Source organism: Bos javanicus, chromosome 3, assembly GCF_032452875.1.
Source record: "Bos javanicus breed banteng chromosome 3, ARS-OSU_banteng_1.0, whole genome shotgun sequence".
NCBI lineage: Eukaryota > Metazoa > Chordata > Mammalia > Artiodactyla > Bovidae > Bos > Bos javanicus.
This window is the reverse complement of record NC_083870.1, coordinates 9,418,495-9,425,721: the sequence shown is the minus strand read 5'-3', so window position 1 is coordinate 9,425,721 and position 7,227 is coordinate 9,418,495. Positions and strand designations below refer to the sequence as shown.

The 7,227-nt window shown below is 53.3% G+C and overlaps 1 protein-coding gene across 2 annotated transcripts in view; it reads left to right on the top strand.

Moving 5' to 3' along the window:
- The first annotated feature begins 1,948 nt into the window (after positions 1–1,948).
- VANGL2 (VANGL planar cell polarity protein 2) overlaps positions 1,949–7,227 on the top strand; it is a 28,004-nt gene continuing 22,725 nt past the window's right edge. The window contains exon 1 of one of the 2 annotated variants that reach the window (XM_061401488.1): positions 1,949–2,292. The gene's annotated coding sequence lies outside the window, so the exon portion shown is untranslated. Of the gene's footprint in view, positions 2,293–2,425; positions 2,669–7,227 lie in introns of those variants that run through there. The other variant, XM_061401497.1, reaches the window with a different exon arrangement.

Sequence of the window (7,227 nt, the reverse complement as noted above, 5' to 3'; positions counted from 1 at the left end):
TCATTTGTTGACATCCTGACTTAGGTTTCAAGCTTTAGGTGGGGAGAAACTACAGAGTTATCTGTAATTCTGGCACCAGAAGTCACGTTTCCCATTCTTTGGGCCCTTTTGAGGTCTGTGAAACGGGCTACCATCATGTTGAACACAGTTCACAGTAAACCTGCTGGATAGTCAGCCAGGGCTGTGGCAGCTAGGGCAAGCCTAACACTGTGTCAAATTACACACTTGCTGCCCAGCACGGGGGTGTGGGGGTGCTCTGCGCAGAGCTGGTAGTACCCTAAGCCTACCTCCCTTTATCCTTCCCCAGCTCTCCTGCCAGCTATCCCCCATACAACTGGTCATGGGCACCGCCAAGGCCCCGAGTGCAGCCCAGGGCCTGGCACGTGATAGGCACCCAGTACATGAGCACTCAGATGCATGCAGGGACTTGGGTACCTGAAACGATGAATCTGCACATTTCATGTAGTCTTGGTGCTGAGTCACTTGCTGACCTGTGATGTGGGAAAGAGGATGAAGAAAGGCAAGTGTTTGGGTGAAGAAGGGAAGTGTATCCTAAGGCTCTCTTAAGACCTAAAGAATGACATATTGGAATGGTCACAGTGCAGGGGACAAAGATGATTCTGTTCTCATCTTTGGTCAGGTTAGAATGGATGACCAAAGGGAATGAGATTAAGTCTCAAAAATTTTTTTCATCAGAGAGGAGAAAAATCCCCAAACAAGTCAGGTACAGAGTCTGGGAGTCTCCTACCCTGAGACTTTTAATCACAGGGTTGGGTGAGAAGGTATCAGGATTGGAAGCCAGAGGATGTTGAGAATGCGGAGAGACCTTGCCCTGCTGGAGAAGTGTGCAAAGGTGTTTTGAAGTATTACTATTCTAAGTAAGTGGAGAATTGCACACAATACTAATGATTTTGTAACAATACTTTTGTTTGCACTCACTCCAAGGGCTACATAGACTTCTCACAAACCCAGACTTTTATAATGGGGGTCAATCTCTTTGGGTTCAAAGCTATTATGACCCAACTTCATGAACCTAACTGGTTTCTTGGCGTACTCTAAGGCAGGAATGCCTGATTATGTTGGATACTGGTGATACCCTACAATCCTTGTGTAGTGCTATGAACTCCAGGATATGTGAAACCCCTGGGGACGAGAGCCTTGCCTGCTTGGGGTTAGGGACTCGACAGGCCAACGCATTTTTACACTTGGAGGTTTCCTGGGAGAAGGGCCTCTCTCCCCCGCCATCCAAACTCCCGGGCGCCCTCGTCGTTCCCCCCTCCCCCACTCCCCTAGGGCAGGGTTCCCTTTGTAATTAATCTCAACGCTCAAACCAGAGGGGAGGAAAAAAAGTGTTAATGAGAGAGCATCCCAGACTGGCTGGGCGGTCGCCGCTCGCAGCTAGAACACCAAGTAATTAAATTATTTTAGGAAGCGGGGGGGATATGGTGGTGACAGTGTCAGAAAAACTCCCGTATGAATGGCAAGAAGGGAGCGTTTCTCGCCAGTAATTAAAATCAAGGATGACTTTCTCTTCTCGCAGCCCTCGGGGGGTAAAACTCAATCTTTCCACGTCCCAGATTCCACTGGATTTCGTGTAGCCGGGTCTGTGGCACTAAGAATTGAACATCGCCATCCCCGAGGGTCTGGGGGCTAGGTCTCCCGCAGGCGGGTAGAGGGAAACAGCCCCAGGAGGGGATACGGGCTGGGCCCAGGCCAGGAATCGAGGCATCTCCCAGACCACCGTCCTGGGCCGGGGTCACAGCCCCGCTGCCGATTCCCAGGATCCTGGGGGGCCGCCGGGCATCTGGATGCGAAAGGCTGGGGGGGAGGCGGCGACTCGGGGAAGAGCGGGGCCGCAGACAATGGACGCGGCGGCGGGCGGGCCGGCGGCTGCGGGAACAGCCGGGAGGCGGCACCCGGGAGCGCGCGCTCCCCCGCCCCCTGCACCCCCTCGGCTCCCGTCCCCTCCCCCTCTGCCCCCTCCCCCTCCTCCGCGGGCTCCCGATCTGATTCCTGATCCCTGATTCCTTGATCCTTGGTCCCGCCATGGGAGCCTGAGCGCCCCCCATTCCCCTCTGGCCCCCTGCCCCCGGGGCCCTGAGGGGGAAGAGACAGCGGTCTGGGACGGAAAGGGGGCGACCGGACTCAGGAGCCCCCCTCTACACCCCCCCCCCAACGTCCGCGCTGCCCGTCTACGAGCGCGGAGTTCGGAGCGACCCGAACGCTGCGGATACAAAGGCGCCGGGCCGAGCCGGGCGCCGGCCGAGCCCACCCGGCAGTTCGCAGCGGCGGGTGAGTGCCGGGCCGCGGGGGCGCGAGCAAAGTTTGAAAAAAAAAAAAAAAAGAAACAGAAAGAGGGACAATCATGCAAGGGGCCAGGGGGTGCCCAGCCGCGGAGCGAGCGGGGTGGCTTATGGGGAAAGGGGGCGTGGGGTAACCCCCTTCCGGTCCATCCCCCCACTGCACAGCGGAGTGCCCCCCAACTTTGGGGAGAGGAAGGGGCGCTTGGGGAGGGGGTGGAGCCCGGGCCTGGAGAGCCGGGGACTTTCCTGGGCCCGGGGCCGGGGGCGGGGGCCTCAGTGTTCCCAGGGGAGCCGATTGGAGCTGGAGACTGGAGTGTGTGTGTTGGAGGTGGAGGCAGAGGCAGTGCAAGGATCGCTGTCTGGAGGTACTGGAAGGCGAGGATGTTTAGGGGTGCATACCCACCTCAGGAGTGTGGGGAGGACCCCGGGCAGGTATGCGTTCAGGGCGTGAGGTGGAGTCCCGGGAGCCGCCCGAGGAGAGTGGCGGGGGCGTGTGTGCGGCTCGAGGATGGGGCTGGAGGCTGGAGACCCCGGCACTGTATTCCGGGGCCCAGAGGACAGGCGCCGGCATCCTTCTCTCCACTTGTCTTTACCCGTCTAAGGGCCTGTGGGCTCTGCATCGGTGAGTTTTAGAGGCTTGGTGAAGCATCAGTGTGCGTGATTCTTTTGTTTTTGTGTATGTGTGCGCCTTGACATGCTGCGTGTCCCTGCAGGTGGGCCCCTGGATTTGGAGATGAAGGTGTTTATCTGTGCCTGAGTGTGTGTGCACGCAAGGAGCAGCTGATCATGCATGTGTGGTGTGTTAGGATATGTATTTATGGGTATACTCTGGGGAAGGGGTGTGTGTCTCCTGTGTGTGAACTGGGGAGGGGTTTATGGGAAAGAGGTTCTGAGGAAGGTGGGTGTGTAAGAGCAGAATAGGGTGTACTGGGTAGGTGTGTGCACACCTGTGTACTAGAAAGAGATGTGAGTGAATCTGTGTTCTCTTGTGTACCACCTGTGTTGATAGATAAGTGCCACCGTGTGCCTGCTTTAGGTGGTGTGTGTATTTCTGAGTGTGTGTTGGGGGTACTGCCACTTGCCTCTGCAGGCGGATTTTCTTGGCAGGGAGCCCAAAGGGAGGGCTGTCTGGAGGGGTTCTGAGGCTTCTTGGATGCCCTGCCCTGGTTTTGAGGGTAGTGCCTTAAGTATCTGAGACCCCTGAGGTACCTGTTTTGGGAAATGGGCTTTTCTAGATAAAGGTTGTGTGTGTGGTGGGGAATACGGAATAGGGATTTGGGTTGTAGTCCAAGGGGAGTCTGAGGGATTGGAGAAGTCAGGGGAAAGAATCAGAGGGATATCCTCTTATTCCCCCTTGTAGGTTGGGTTCTTGTACTTGGAGAGGCCACATTCTTGGCTTCTTAGCCCATGTTCAGCCCCCCTCAGGCCCCACTTGTCCTATAAAGCCACCTTGGAGTTTGCTGCTTCAGAGCCCACTCAACTCTGCCCTGCCTCTGGGATCCTACAGTTTCTGAGGAGTCTGGGGATTCTGGTATGGGATAGAGGCGTGGGAAGGAGCACGCCTGGAGGGATGAGACCTGGTCCGGACATCTTCGGTTCTCTGTTGCACGGGGTTCAGAAGGTGGCATGGGAGGTCTGGGGAGAGCAGAGGGGGATGTTTTTTCAGGAGTTTGTACAGATTTATCTCACAGTTTTCCCCTTTTTACTGATGAGAAGCATGATTGGGATGGAGATGCGATCTGGGGCCAGGTCTGAGGGTGATGGATAGGGGGCTCAACTTGCCAGGAGGGCGGTTGTCCCTATGTCGAGGAAGGGGCAAGCACCCATTGAGGGCTGTTTTCTCTCTGTTATTATTTCTCTTTTGGGATGAAGGGGAAGGGCGGGCATGCATGCCTTGTTTGCATATCTCACACTCAGTCATTTCCCTCTTCGTGCCAGAGGAACTGGTCGAGGCATCCAGCTTTAGAAGCTGAGACTGTGAATGCACAGGCCCGTTAGGGTCTCTGGGTAATTCCCTAATGGGAGTCCTTAAGGGGCATGTGCAGTTGGAATGTTTGCATTTTAGCCCCCAGGGCTCCCCACCTTTCTTAAGTCCCCGTGATAAGAGCAGTAAGAGTTAGAAAATGTTGGGACTAGAGGTAGGGCAGAGAAGGAAAAGACTGGATTAAAGAAATGCACGATTGCCCCAAACCTGACACCTGTCCATTGGGTAAGGTCCCCAGGGGCAAGGGCGGCACTTGAATCTGGACAGTGTGCTCTGGGGTGCCTTGTTTGCTTCTGTCCTCTGATTGAATGCGTGATATATTATACTGGTGTGTTTGGGGGGTGGGGAGCTCTTCCAAGGAGGAGGACTTGTGGTCAGACCTTAGGAAAGGCCGCCTTTGAAAGTGCTTCATACTGGAACTAGTGGTCGAGTTGGCCCCTCCTCCCCCATTGTCTTGCTCCTCCCCTCTCTCTCCCTAATTCTTCTGGGGGCTGACCTCTCTGGTATGCCCCCCTCGGCTCCTTCTGCTTCTTCTAGATCCGAGGAAGGGTACCCTTCCCTGGCTCTAGAGCAGGACAGACTTTTATTTGCTCATTTGGTTTCCAAGACCCCTTCCAGTCAAGAAAGCATGACCTTGACTTATATAGAAGCTTCCAGCAGAACAGGGAAGACATCTGGGACCCCCACCCCCATCCCCTGAGTTTGTGGATCTCCAGTCTTCTTTGCTGTTTTTCACCTGAGCATCTCACACTGTGAGGCCAAAATGAAGAGTCCAGCAGAGTTGGCTGGAATTAGGACTTAGAAGTGTTATGACATTGAGCAAGTTCTTAAACACATTCCTTAGCCTCTTAGATGTCTTAAGACACCATCTTCCCACCCCAGATTGGGCCTCCTTCCCTGGGTGTCAGCTAGCTGTTAAATTCTGGTTTTGCCACTTCCTAGATCTGAGACCTTGGATAGCCTAGATAACTTTTGAAGCCTCACCTGTAAAACGGAGTTAATAATAGGCCCTTCCTCGTAGGTTTATGAGGATTGTGCGTGTGTGCTAAGTCACTTCAGTCATGTCCGACTTTTTGGGATCCCACGGACTGTAGCCCACCGGGCTCCTCTGTCCATGGGGGTTCTCTAGGCAAGAATACTGGAGTGGGTTGCCATGCCCTCCTCCAGGGGATCTTCCCCACCCAGAGAAGGAACCTGTGGCTCCTGCAACTGCTGCGCTGCAGGCGGATTCTTTACCACTGAGCCACCAGGGAAGCCCATTTATGAGGATTAAATGAAGTAATAGAGAGCACTTTGCACAGTGCCTGGCACTTGGGACGCCCTACCAAGTGATAACTGGAACGGTTCAGGTTCTGATGGATGATTAGTAAGGGAGTGGGCTCTGGGTTGGGGGGCAGAACTAGACTTTGGTCCTGCACTTCTGGCAGACCATGTTGGGCACTGCCTGCTCTCTGCCAGGTGCTGTGTGAAGTACAGGCATGGAAAGGTGAAGAAGATGGGCTTTCACAGGGGAGACGTGCATAAACATGCCGCTTCACTGTAACCCCGTGCGTAGTATACGGAGGTGTGTTGAGGAGGCTACCAGAGCATGGAGCAAAAGTGCTTGGTCCAGCTGTGGGTGGCAGGGAGACTTCCCAGAGGACATGTGCCCTTCACTGGAAGTTTTTGTCATTGTTCTTTCGCCCAGTTGTGTCTGACTCTTTGTGACCCCATGGACTATGGCACGCCTGGCTTATCTGTCCCTCACCATCTCCTGGAGTTTGCCCACATTCATGTTCTTTGCATCAGTGATGCCATCCAGCTATATTATCCTCTGATGCCCTCTTCTCCTTCTGCCTTCAACCTTTCCCAGCATCAGAGACTTTTCCAATGAGTCGTCTGTTCACATCAGATGACCAAAATACTGGAGCTTCAGCTTCAGCATCAGTCCTTCCAGTGAATATTCGGGGTTGATCTCCCTGAAGATTGGTTTGATCTCCTTGCTGTCCAAGGGACTTTCAGGAGTCTTCTCCAGCACCACAGTTTGAAGGCACCAATTCTTTGGCATTCTGCCTTCTTTATGGTCCAACTGTTACAACTGTACATAACTGTACGTGACCACTGGAAATTTTTTAACTGAGGTGAAATTCACAAAACATAAAATTAGCCAGTTTATTGATTTATTTTGGCTGCACATGCAACCTGTGGGATCTTAGTTCCCCCATCAGGGACTGAACGTGCACCCTCAGCAGTGAAAGCATGGAGTCCTAACCACTGGACCACCGGGGGATTCCCTAAAGTCAGCTGTTTTGAAGTGAACAGTGGCACTTCGCACACCTATAGTGTGCAACCACTGCCTCTTTCTGAAAACACTTTCATTATCCCCAAAGGAAACCTGTACGCATTAAGAGGTTGCTGCCCGTTCCCTTTCTCCCAGCCCTTGGCAAATACCAGTCTGCATTCTATCTCTATGGATTTACCTATTCAAGGTATTTCATGTAAATGGAATGGTGCAATGTGTGACCCTTTGTGTCTGACTTCCTTCACTTAACATAATTTTTTCATGGCTCATCCACATTAGAGCATCATAACTCCACTCCTTTTTGTGGTTGAATGATATTCCACTGTGTGGATCAAACTTTGTTATTCAGTGGTTAAGTCATGCCCAACTCTGTGGACTGCAGCATGCCAGACTTCCCTGTCCTTCACTATCTCCCAGAGTTTGCTCAAACTCATGTCCATCGAGTCGTTGATGCTATCCAACCATCTCATCCTCTATTGGCTTCTTCTCCTCCTGCCCTCAATCTTTCCCAGCATCAGGGTCATTTCCACTGAGCTGGCTCTTAAAGTCAGGTGGCCAAAGTACTGGGGCTTCATCTTCAGCATCAGTCCTTCCAGTGAAGATTCAGGGTTAGCCCTGAGGGTCCACCTTAGCTGGATTTAAAGGATGAGTTAGGCAAG